Raw genomic sequence first — 13,708 nt, forward strand, 5'->3', positions numbered from 1 at the left:
GCTTATAACAAGGAGGTGTCTAGAGGAAACACCCCCCTTATCTTTATTTGGCCTTGACAGGGGCCACATAACATTTATTTTTATAGCTAATGTAGGCATCAGGAAGGTGCAGTCATTTTGAGGGGCAGGGGCTCAATTGAAAAAATGTAAGGAGGGGCAAGGGGGTCACCGAGGAGATGGCACACACAGTAAGGGGCTCGGCCCACACCCTCATTATACTCTATAAGAGCTGTTTAGGCCCCCACTCTGGTACTGAAGTAATGGGTATGCCACTGCAGAAGTCGGTACCCCTTTGTACTCCTCCGTAGTTCTTGTTTTTGGGGGTAAATCAGTTCTGCTCACCAGACACACTGGGGATGCATATCTAACCAGACACACTGGGAATGCTTATCTATACAGACACCCGGTGATGCAGCTGAATCTGAATCTGCCAAGGATCTTGCTGGGGGATCCGGCCATGATGTCAGCTACATTTGGGTACTTTATATCTGCAGTTCAGGCTTCAGATGATTGACAGCTGCTTGTCAAATACATCACATACACAGTGGCAGATACAAATGCTTACCACTTTAGTGACTGTACATGTTTGAGTCCATAAAATCTAATGGGTTTATTTGTGAATTCCTCTGAAGGTACGTCATCTACAGAACGCAGCCAATGGATCATTCTGTTTTATTTGACATTTTTAGCACTTTATCTTCTTTCGTTGGATCTAGTCCTGTTTATAAAAATAATAATAATTAACTAATACTAGATGTGGACCGTGACTAATCTGGATTTGTTGAATGACACGTTACATGTTTTTTTTTTTACATCAAGTACCGTATTTTTCGCCGTATAAGATGCTCCGGCATATAAGACGCACCCAGGAAAATCTAGAAAAAAAAGATTCTGAACCAAATACAATGTAAAGTATAGGTCACAGTGATCTTCAACATGCGGACCTCCAGATGTGGCAAAACTACAACTCCCAGCATGCCCGGACAGCCAACGGCTGGGAGTTGTAGTTTTGCAACATCTGGAGGTCCGCAGGTTGAAGACCACTGGTATAGGAGGTAATACTCACGTGTCCCCGCTGCTCCGGACTGTCACCGCTGCCCTGGACATCGCCCTCCATCGCTGTCGCCGTGTCCCTGGGGTGTCCCCGTCACTCCGGAACATCTCTGCTGCCCGGTATCCTCGCTCTCCGTCGCTGTCATCACGTCGCTATGCACGCCGCTCCTATTGGATGATGGGACGGCGTGCGCGACGACGTGATGACGATGAAAGAGAGCGCCGGCCATGCAGGGGATCCCGGCACGGAGAAGACACCGAGGAGGCAGGTAAGGTCCCTCCCGGTGTCCTGTAAGCTGTTCGGTACGCTGCGATTTCACCGCGGCGGTCCCGAACAGCCCGACTGAGCAGCCGGGTTAGTTTCACTTTCGCTTCAGACGCGGCGGTCAGCTTTGATCGCCGCGTCTGAAGGGTTAATACAGGGCATCACCGCGATCGGTGAGGTCCTGTATTAGCCGTGGGTCCCGGCTGTTGATGGCCGCAGGGACCGCCGCGATAGGACAGGGTTTTAATGTGTATTCGCCGTATAAGACGCACCAACTTTTCCCCCCCAGTTTTGGGGAAGAAAAAGTGCGTCTTATACGGCGAAAAATACGGTAGTTGTGTGAAATATATTTTATACCATTAAAATGTTGAATGTTTAAGTAATACTGCAATGTGCAGTTTAATGCCTGAGGTTAGGTTAATAATACTTATTAGGGTACAGAACATTCTAAATAAGTCAATTCTGTCACTAATAATTGAAGTCAACTATTCTCTTTATTCAAATGTTCTTCATATCCAGCTGCAGTGCAGTGAGGCGGTTACACTGGGCTGTGTGAATTGCTTGTCTGGAGTGCTAGACTGGATTATGTACAGTAGCTCATACCCTTACATGGTCAGGACATATCAGATGGCATTGAGTGTGAATAACAGTCATTTTCTGCTTTGGTGTTCTAGTATCTACTATTTTTCCAGTAGTTTTTCTTTTTTTAAAGAGTACCTGTCACCAAACTAAACTTTTAATATATTGCTCCTAATGTAATTATAAGACACTTTGCTATTTACTTGCTGTTAAAATTCTCAATCTATATATATATTTTTAATGTGATTGAAAAAAACAGCCACTAGGTGTCTCTGTTCTGTTCCATGCCACAAGTCAAACAGTTAGTTTGGTCTCTTCCCAGCCTGGTAGGTGACCAAACTCAGGAAGTGCGTGCAGGGCATGGTGAAGCACAGCTCTCGCAGGTTTCAGTGACATCACGTCTGCTGGGGAACACCCACTTTCTCCTGCCGGGAGCTCACACAATGTGAGCAAGGGGAAAGTTATGATACAGAGATTTTCAAAGCTCAGAATTTTTTTTTAAGGGCAGGAGGGGTGTTAGGAGTAGTTAGGGAATATAATCTGAGTTAGTTTAGAAAATATGGTTTGATGACAGGTACTCTTGAAGGATTAACAAATTTTATTTAAAAAAAACTGTCCCTCCCCCCAAAAAAAAAATCTAATATACACTAAAATATGGCAGAATATATGTGGACACAAGTGCTGCCTTCCCCAGTCCCCGTTGCTCCCCACATTCACTGAATTGACCGACATGATCTCTCGTCCAATCACTGGCTAAGTCAAATGTCACAGCTGCAGTCAGGCTGATCTGGCATTTCCTGCGTGCCGCCAACATATGAGGAGGAAGGAAACAGTGGGGACCAGGCACCATCAGAAAAGCAGAATCCTGGTTTCTTTTTTCAATTATTTTACCTTCTGGGAAAATCCCTTTAAAGGCACCTGAAAAAATGGTGACAAGAAGCAAGCGTTCAAGACTACTATATGACCATCATCTGTTGATCGTTCACGTGGTGCAATTAATTGCAGGCCGGGCTACACCAACGATTGCTGGATCATTCATGAAGCGCCATAATATCATCATTGCCGACTGCACGTCACCCCTTTACACAGTTAAATGGCTGTCATGCCCCCTCCCATAGACACGCCCCCAGTCCAGGAAACCCGGAGGTTTCCAAAACTGGAGATTCAGCACCTGCATAGAATGTGGGTGCTGCAGGGAGATCGCGGGGGGTCTCAGCAGCGGGCCCCCCGCAATCAGACATCTTATCCCCTATCCTTTGGATAGGGGATAAAATGTTTTTTCCCGAAATACCCCTTTAAGTACCATATGTGCTTCCCTGTGCTATTATAACATAGTCAGCTATAGGGTTAGATAATTTTTTACTATTTTACATTTTTTGTATTTCTTATATTCCAGTTACCTGCGTAGGTATCATATGTGTATGGCCTGTGCTTCTCCTCTGTTTGTTTTGTCCTCTCTAGTGTACAGTAGTGAGTAAGATATATACTCAGTGTCCTCCTTTTTTGGTAAAGCTACCAGTGAGTTATTTCTAGAGAATTCCAGTTTATTTTTACCATCCCTCTATCTCTGTGCATATCACATCCCCCCTCATCCATCTCTGGAATGGTTAACCACTTGACAGTCTGAGCTCATAGACACAGGTATCCAAAGGCCATTTTGAAAAGACAAGGTTTCACTGAATTGGGACTGGTATACATACCTTATAGTACTTATTTTTCATATATATAACTCACAGCCTTTGGCAGTCTGAGCATAATGAGAGTTGTAGTTTTGCAAGAGCTGGAGGCATTCTGGATGGGAAACACTGATGTACTGTATACCTTGGACTGCATATTTAACCTCTTCAGGACAAAGGGCATATGGATACGCCCTGCATTCCGAGTCCTTAAGGACCGAGGGCGTATTCATACGCCCGCGGGAAATCCGGCCCCACCGCTAGCCGGTTGGGGACAGGAGCCGGATGCCTGCTGAAATCATTCAGCAGGCACCCCGGCACATCGCCCAGGGGGGTCCTGAGACCCCCCCATGTCGGCGATCGGAGAAAATCACATGTCAATTCAGACATGCGATTTTCTCCAATTCCGGGCTGATCGGGTCTCTGGTGACCCGATCACCCGGAAAATAGGGCTGATCGGAGCTGTCAGCAACAGCCCCGATCAGCCTAAAGGATAGGAGTAAGGTCGCAAAGCTGCGATCTACTCCTATCCCCTGGCATTAGTCAGAACGGAGTGATGCCCAAACAGTAGCCCTCCAGATGTTGCCAAACTACAACTCTCAGCATGCCTCGACTGCCCAGGCATGCTGGGAGTTGTAGTTCTGTAACATCTGTCCCTTCAGATTTAGCAATTTTCATGACATTTTTGAAAATTGCTGCTCTACTTTGAAGCCCTCAAATTTTTTCAAAAAGCAAAGTATGTCCATTTTATGATGCCAACATAAAGTGGACATATTGTGTTTGTGAAGAAAAATAAAATTTATTTGGAATATCCATTTTCCTTACAAATAGAGAGCTTCAAAGTTAGAAAAATGCAACATTTTCAAAATTTTCATGACATTTTGGGATTTTTTCACCAAAAAAGGATGCAATTAACGCCGAAAATTTACCACCAAAATAAAGTAGAATATGTCACGAAAAAACAATCTCAGAATCAGAATATTCGGTAAAAGCGTTTTCGCGTTATTAATTCGTAAAGTGACGGTGGTCAGAATTGCGAAAAAGGGCTCAGTCCTTAAGGTTAAAAAGGGCTGCGTCCTTAAGGGGTTAAAGGGGTACTCCAGTGAAAAACTTTTATTTATTAAAAATTTTATTTATTTATTTAACTGGTGCCAGAAAGTTAAACAGATTTGTAAATGACTTTTATTAAAAAATCTTAATCCTTCCTGTACTTATTAGCTGCTGAATACTGCAGTGGAAATTATTTTCCGTTTGAAACACAGAGCTCTCTGCTGGCATCATGAGCGCAGTGCTCTCTGCTGACATCTCTGTCCAATTTAGGAACTGCCAGCGTAAAAGGAAATCCCCATAGCAAACATATGCTGTTCTGGACAGTTCCTAAAATGGACAGAGATGTCAGCAGAGAGCACTGTGCTCATGATGTCAGCAGACAGCTCTGTGTTTCAAACGGAAAATAATTTCCACTGTAGGATTCAGCAGCTATTAAGTACAGGAAGGATTAAGATTTTTTAATAGAAGTAATTTACAAATCTAATAGTAAAAAGTTGCCCGGACCTTCTAAGTGAGTAAATAATGGTATGGATATTAAATGAGAAAATATTAAATGAATGATTGTCTGGATCGTGCTTCAATGATAATAGTATAAACAATTTATTAAAATAGGATAAATAGACTGTAGTTAGTTACTTCTCACAGGGCCCATGTGAGAAGAACATATACAATAAAAACAACCTTTAGGTAATAATGTACATGAAAATATGAAATGACAATAATACCAAAAATTAAAATAATGTTAATGGCATGATAATATCACTGGCATATAGTGAGTGCAGCTGGTATTTAACCGCTAATATCTAGGCACCCACTGCGCAATATGTAAAATGTAGCTGAGGGTGCCTGTATAATCGTTTCCCTCTTTAGAATATATTGTATTCTTATAATAGTTCAACAATTTATGACAGTTTCAAATGAGTGTTACCGATCCTTTTGGTAGCAGCCTGGGTAAGAGGCGCTGTTTTCACAGTGTGTAGATGGTGCCGGTACACTGCGTCCTCTGTGCAACGTTCCAGATGGTATTGGTAGAGTCCAGTACGGTCCTGGTGAGAGCGGAGGCGATTGGCGCTGGCAGGCGCCGGTGATTGCAGATCGCCGGGAGGACGTTGGCGCTGGCAGGCGCTAGAGATGGTAAGTCCTCACCGCTGGCTAGATGGAATCAGGGCCATACACTGGATACGAGGAGCTCACCTCGTGTTGTCGGCGTGTGACGTCAGCTGCTGCTGGAGCCGGGTTCGTTGCACTGGAGGTGGTTGGCAATAGTGGACCGGACTGTTGTCGGACTAGATGTCCTGATGGTCTTAGTAGTTTGAAGGCGATAAACCAGCCTTGGTGGATATGCACAATTTATAAAATTGATATGCCAGTGATCATGCCCAAGTGGACTAGACGCGTTTCAGGGTTATTTAATGTACTGAGGAAAGGGTTACATTAAATAACCCTGAAACGCGTCTAGTCCACTTGGGCATGATCACTGGCATATCAATTTTATAAATTGTGCATATCCACCAAGGCTGGTTTATCGCCTTCAAACTACTAAGACCATCAGGACATCTAGTCCGACAACAGTCCGGTCCACTATTGCCAACCACCTCCAGTGCAACGAACCCGGCTCCAGCAGCAGCTGACGTCACACGCCGACAACATGAGGTGAGCTCCTCGTATCCAGTGTATGGCCCTGATTCCATCTAGCCAGCGGTGAGGACTTACCATCTCTAGCGCCTGCCAGCGCCAACGTCCTCCCGGCGATCTGCAATCACCGGCGCCTGCCAGCGCCAATCGCCTCCGCTCTCACCAGGACCGTACTGGACTCTACCAACACCATCTGGAACGTTGCACAGAGGACGCAGTGTACCGGCACCATCTACACACTGTGAATACAGCGCCTCTTACCCAGGCTGCTACCAAAAGGATCGGTAACACTCATTTGAAACTGTCATAAATTGTTGAACTATTATAAGGATACAATATATTCTAAAGAGGGAAACGATTATACAGGCACCCTCAGCTACATTTTACATATTGCGCAGTGGGTGACTAGATATTAGCGGTTAAATACCAGCTGCACTCACTATATGCCAGTGATATTATTATGCCATTAACATTATTTTAATTTTTGGTATTATTGTCATTTTATATTTTTCATGTACATTATTACCTAAAGGTTGTTTTTATTGTATATGTTCTTCTCACATGGGCCCTGTGAGAAGTAACTAACTACAGTCTATTTATCCTATTTTAATAAATTGTTTATACTATTATCATTGAAGCACGATCCAGACAATCATTCATTTAATATTTTCTCATTTAATTTCCATACCATTATTTACTCACTTAGAAGGTCCGGGCAACTTTTTACTATTGGCTTTTCTTTTTGTGCAATTAGGGTATAGTTGCATGCCCTAGCTTGACCTCAGTGTGTACTATTATTGTGAGCTGCACATACACCCCTTTTTTCTTTTTAATTTACAAATCTGTTTAACTTTCTGGCACCAGTTGATTTAAAAAAAAAAAAAAAAGTTTTTCACCGGAGTACCCCTTTAAGCTCTGGGTCATGTCGATTTCCTTCAATACTATATCGGTTAAGGAAGAATACAGTGGTGCCATATACCATTTCAAGTTTACCACAACACTATAAAGAAATGCCACAATACAGTACAATGCACAAATAACAATACTATGCAATGCTCCAAATAACAGCTAAATGGTGCATGCTAAAATAACAATGCCATAAAGTGTACAGTAGTAAAGGTGCTATTTAAAGCCTCTAACAAGGGGGGCTGGTGGATAACCAAATGGGTGACCCCGACCAGTGACATCCATATGCTCTAATAGGGATTACATACAGGTATTAGTCTAGTAAAATAACCCTATTAATCTGATAACTTTGTATAAAAATTACAAGTTACTATATTTATGCAGGACTCTTTTTTTTCAGCCAAAAATCATACAATCTATTTGATTAAATTTGTGGTTGACCCCAGAACTTTCTCAGGACCTGCTTGAAAATGGGACACAGATGTCTAGAGTGTATTTTTAATAGTGATGTATCCTAAAATATCACAGTTATATTTACTGTATTAAGCCTAGAGTTGGTTACCTTCAGCAAGTCATAAATTAAATCCCATAGTAAACAAATCCTTATAGGACTTGTCTTTACTCTTCTGGGTTTTTTTTTGCATTCAAATAGAAAATTTTAATTATTTTAAGAGCAATTCTTCATAAAGAGCCGTTGGCCTTGTCAGCAACAAATATGTATTTGCAGAGTTGTTGAGAAAAGTTTGGGCAGAAAGGATTCCTTATACCATATTTGTACCCATTTTATTTCTATAGAGTTAATAATATGGCGCATAAAGTCACATAAATTACAGTTTGATTTTCTATAATGTTTTAATACATAAGAATGGGAAGAAAATACGGATGTAAAAACACCAGGTATATCTTTTTTTGGAGGGCGTCATTTGAACTAGTCTCATGGGAAGGCATTTTGATTTCTGCTAAGATACACCCCTTGTATAATCCATTTACTCTAAGGCTATGTTCATACCTAGTTTGTTTGAAATTTATAGGGTTATAAAATGACATCTTTTGGCTCAAATATGGCAAAAAACTGTTGTCTTTTTACAGCCATAATTTTTACAGCCACAAAATTAAGTGCATGGTCATTTTTGTACTTTTTGTGTTTACTTTTTTTTGTACTTTTTGCGTTCTCTGTATCTTGCCTCCAGCTCTTGGCAATGATGTCACTCATTACAAGCTCTTAACAGTATGTAGGAGAAAGAAGGCCCTGATTTTAAAGAGGGCCACCCATCTACTTATCTGGGGAACCTGTTTACCTACAAGGGGGGCCCAGGGGACCTGTATACTTTCTGTGGGACCTGTCTACCTATATTAGGCACTCATCTACCAACATGGAGGGGAACCTAACTACTTAGAGGGAGACCTGTCTACCTACAGGTGGGGCACCAAACTACATGGGGACCTCTCTACCTATAAGTGGTGCACCCAGCTACCTACAGGGGGGGGGGGGGGGGGGGGCTTGTCTACCTACAGGGGGGGGGGGGGGCACTATCTACCTACTGAGGGAACTGTTTAACTACAGGGGGTGGCTATCTACCTACTAGGAGGCTCTACCAACTAGGGCAGCTATATATGCCTAATGCTCTATTTACATATTGATGATGGCTAGCTACCTACTGGGGCACCTATCTACATACTGGTTAGAGTGGCTGTCAATAAGGGAAGACAGCGCTTGTTAGTCACCAGATGTACCTGCACTGTAATTACTTATATGGTCTGCAGAGTCTGTATACAGGTATCTACTAGTATCTACAGCTAAATGACCACTGTAAGGCACCAAAATAGCTTGTTCTGGCCCTTTGTCTCCAGACAAAAATTGTCTGATTTGCCCAAAGCAACCAATTACAGGTCAGCTTTCATTTCACCAGAGTATTTTGAGAAATGGCGGTTGAGCTGTGATTGGTTGTTATGGAAACATCAGACAGTTTTTGTCTTTAAAAATACATTAATCTGGGCTACTGTATAATGAAACAGATAGTGAATGGAAAAAGAGAAACAAGATGAGAGGGGCATAATGATAACTTAATGTAAAAGAGCGCTGGAGTCACTTTGATGCGTTTTTGTTCAGGTAGGTCCAGATATTAAATGGTCATGTAACCTGGTACCAGAATGATGCATTTAGAAAAATGGTTAGGCCATATAAATCTTTTCTCTGTTTACTTGAGAAGACATTGTAAGGCACCAAAATTATAGTGACATGCACCGTGTTTGATCATGGACATGTTCCAGAATAGTAAATACATACATATTCTAAGGCCGGGTTTACATCTGCATTGGAGCTTTGTTCACATAATGTGGTTAAATGACGAGACATGATTGGAGAAAAAATACTGCAAAAAATACTGCAAAAATTATTTTTTTCTCTGCTCAACTTAAAACAACGGACACCACGCAGAAACAAGATTGACCCCATAAAGTCAGTGGGACTAGCTGGTGTCTGTTGTTTGTGTCTGGAACGGACTCTGTGACGGAACTCCGATGCAGATCTGAACTTAGCCTTAGACTGTCTAAAAAAAAAATAGATAAACAATTAATAAGATAAACAAATAGACAAAACAAATAGATAAACAAAATAAATTGATAAACGTAAATAGATAAACAATTAACAAGATAAACAAATAGACAATACAAATAGATAAACAAAATAAATTGATAAATGTAAATAGATAAACAATTAATACGATAAACAAATAGATAAACAAAATACCGTATTTTTCACCATATAAGACGCACTTTTTCTTCCCCAAAACTGGGGGGGGGGGGAAGTTGGTGCGTCTTATACGCAAATACACATTTTGCCTGCAATAAAACCCTGTCATATCGCGGCGGTTCTGCAGCCTTCAACGGCTGGGACCCGCGGCTAATACAGGACATCACCAATCGCGATGATGCCCTGTATTGATCCTTCAAACGTGGCGATCAAAGCTGACTGCCGCGTCTGTAGCGAAAGTGAAACTAAACCGGCTGCTCAGTCGGGCTTTGCGGTGTCCCGAACAGCTTACAGGACACCGGGAGGGACCCTACCTGCCTGCCTCCTCGGTGTCCGATCGGCGAATGACTGCTCAGTGCCGGGATCCCCTGCTGTCCCGTCATCCAATAGGAGCGGCATGCATAGCGACGGGATGGCGGCGACGGAGAGTGAGGATCCCGGGCAGCAGAGATGTTCCGGAGAGACGGGGACACCCCGGGGACGCGGCGAAAGCGATGGAGGGCGACATCCAGGGCAGCGGTGACGAGCGATGACGGGTCCGGAGCGGCGGGGACACGTGAGTACTACCTCCTATACCAGTGGTCTTCAACCTGCAGACCTCCAGATGTTGCAAAACTACAACTCCCGGCATGCCCGGACAGCCAACGGCTGTCCGGGCATGCCGGGAGTTGTAGTTTTGCAACTTCTGGAGGTCCGCAGGTTGAAGATCACTGTCCTATACTTTACATTGTATTTGGTTCAGAATCTTTTTTTTCTAGATTTTCTTATATGCCGGAGCATCTTATACGGCGAAAAATACGGTAAATAAATAAACAATTAATAATATAAACAAATCGATAAAATAAATAGATAATAAATTAATAAGACAAACAATCAATAGTAAATCTCCCCCTCATATGTGTATTATAGAATCAAACATTTCTCCTAAGACCTGGAAGGCGTTTATTATGCGGTGAATTACTGTGCTGCAGATGGGAGGCAGTGTGCACTTCCCTTGTATTTGTGGAAACATCTGGGAGAGTCTGGGAACGGAGTGTGTGCTGTGGAGGAAGTGCTGGCCGTCTGTCCCTGGAGGTGCCTTATTGAGCTGTTCTCATGCGCCGCTCATTTTCATAGTAATAGAATATGTTAAGCTATTCATTTTGTTATCATTTCCAGAGTGGGAAGATGATCTGTCGATCCTGGGGCTGACAAATACAATTAGGATTTTCTACAGCTGTTTATCATCTTATGTCGTATTGGGAGATATACTTATAGGGGGAGATTTATCGAAACCTGTCCATAGGAAAAGTTGCTGAGTTGCCCATAGCAACCAATCAGACCGCTTCTTTCATTTTTCAGAGGCCTTTTCAAAAATTAAAGCAGCAATCTGATTGGTTGCTATGGGCAACTGGGCAACTTTTCCTCTGGACAGGTTTTGATAAATCTCCCCTATTGTATTTATATTTAGTATACATGGTAGGGTTTGTTCACACTAGCACAATGCTTCTATTTTTACAGGAGCTATGACAGATTTCACAATTCAAATATGATCGATATTATAACAGATCCTTACCGTCAATGACAGATACTATTGACTTATAATCGGTCCATCGGATATCAGTCAGCTTGTTTCACTTTTTTTTATGCCCATCTCACGGGTGCATTCCCACTACGTTCTGCTATACAGTGATCCCTCAACTTACAATGGCCCCAACATACAATAGTTTCAACATACAATGTTTTTTTCTGGACCATTGTAACTTGAAACCAGAATCAACATACAATGCTACATACAGTCCAGATCTGTGATACCTGTCACAACTGGAGGTACTGACCAATCAGAATGGGCATTTTACTGGTAAATCACCTGTATTACTGAAGTGCATGCACTGACTGGCTGTCTGGTAGCGCCCCCTACAGTACAGGGAGATACTACATATTCTGTACTCTTTACCTGTGCCAGGGTTAGCTGCTCCTTTGGACACAAAGTAAGGGCGGCTCCATTTGGGACACTGCGTGTACTGTATAGGACCCTGAAGAAGCTCCTGTCCTCTACATAAACCATTGTTTCCCAACCCGAGTGCCTCCAGCTGTTGCAAAGCTACAACTCCCAGCATGCCCGGACAGCCAATGGCTGCTGGGAGTTGTAGTTTTGCAACAGCTGGAGGCACCCTGGTTGGTAAACACTGACATAGACAGTGATTTACAGCTCCCAGCAGCTCTTCCTTACTTTTATATGTAAGGATTTGCTTTATTTCTATAAGTTATCTACTTCTTTTTCTTTAATCCTCACCTTTTCCTATTTTTGATGACATTTTGGTAGTTTCAGAACCAATTACCAGGTTTCCATAGAGTTATGGTCTCAACATACAATGGTTTCAACATACAATGCTCGTCCTGGAACCAATTAATATTGTAAATTGAGGGACCACTGTATAGCCAAAACGTGGTGTGAATTCATCCTGAGACTGGGACTTTTGGAACCCAAGGGACATGTCATCATCTCAATAGGTTATCATGTAATACAAAGCCTGGCCAAGTCCTAAAGAGTAGGGACATCTCTTTCTTGGTGGCTCTGGCTCATACAGAGGGGTCTTGAATGGAGATAATCTAACAAGTGTCTCGTAAGGTCTCGTAAGGTTCTATGGTCTACCCACATTGCAGTGCTTCTTGCAGGTGAAATGTAGCATTACATGACTGGCCATATATTACAACGGTGAGCCAGGTCGGCCAGTGTTCTGGCCCATGAAGAGAATACCTAAGAAGGGGACCACCACTATGATATTAATATGCCATGTTTGGGCATAATGGGGAGAGGGGCTTTCTTTATAAACCAACCCCTTCCATTCTTCCTATGTAAAAGTGTACCTGTCAGATCCCACAGAAAAAAAAATGATATGTTACTCAGTACCTAATCCCGACCATGTACATATAATTGTTATACCTCTTTGGTGGCCCAGTACAGGAGTTGTTACCCCGTACCCTTGCTGCCCCGTCAGGCAGCCTCCATGCAGTGTCCCCTGGGCCCCCCCTGTATCTGTTCTACTGTAATTGTATATTATCCCATATGTTATGTATATAAGAATGTTGTATCTTTAAGAAAGGTTAACATGAGATCATCAGTTGTCATGTGAGTTGTCATGTGATTGTTACCCAGGTGGTATCAGTGACCAGGTGACTTAAGGGTGACCAATGGGACCCCACCAGAGTCTCCCCCATAAAAGTCCTGTGAGGAGTCCCTTCTCTCTCTTAGTTCCTGAGTCTTTGCTGAGGTGCAATTGAGCCTAAGAGTCTGGAGTCATAGGAGCCTGAAGTCAAGTCTGCAGCCACAAGCTACCAGTCTACAAGTAAGCTAAAGTCACAGCTTAGTCTGTCTCCAGTCAAGTCAGATCAGTCACTGTCATCTATTGTCAAGTTAACATGGCCTGCACTAAATTGTCCAAAACCACTGCAAGGCCTTAAAGGGATGCTCCGGTGGAAATTTTTTTTTTTTTAAATGAACTGGTGCCAGAAAGTTAAACAGATTTGTAAATTACTTCTATTAAAAAATCTTTATCCTTTTAGTACTTATTAGCAGCTTTATGCTACAGAGGAAATTCTTTGCTTTTTGAATTTCTTTTTTGTCTTGTCCACAGTGCTCTCTGCTGACGCCTCTGTCCATGTCATGAACTGCCCAGAGGTTTGCTATGAGGATTTTTTTCTGCTCTGGACAGCTCCTGATATGGGCATCAGGTGTCAGTAGAGAGCACTATGGACAAGACAAAAAAGAAATTCAAAAAGAAAAGAAGTCACTGGTCACCTCCGTGAGCC

At 42.6% G+C, this 13,708-nt stretch overlaps 1 protein-coding gene across 5 annotated transcripts in view; it reads left to right on the forward strand.

Moving 5' to 3' along the window:
* Window positions 1-13,708, forward strand: part of ITGA7 (integrin subunit alpha 7) — a 258,860-nt gene that overhangs the window by 97,718 nt on the left and 147,434 nt on the right. The gene's annotated exons all lie outside the window — the stretch shown is intronic.

The sequence above is a fragment of the Hyla sarda genome, chromosome 2 (genome assembly GCF_029499605.1).
Source record: "Hyla sarda isolate aHylSar1 chromosome 2, aHylSar1.hap1, whole genome shotgun sequence".
NCBI lineage: Eukaryota > Metazoa > Chordata > Amphibia > Anura > Hylidae > Hyla > Hyla sarda.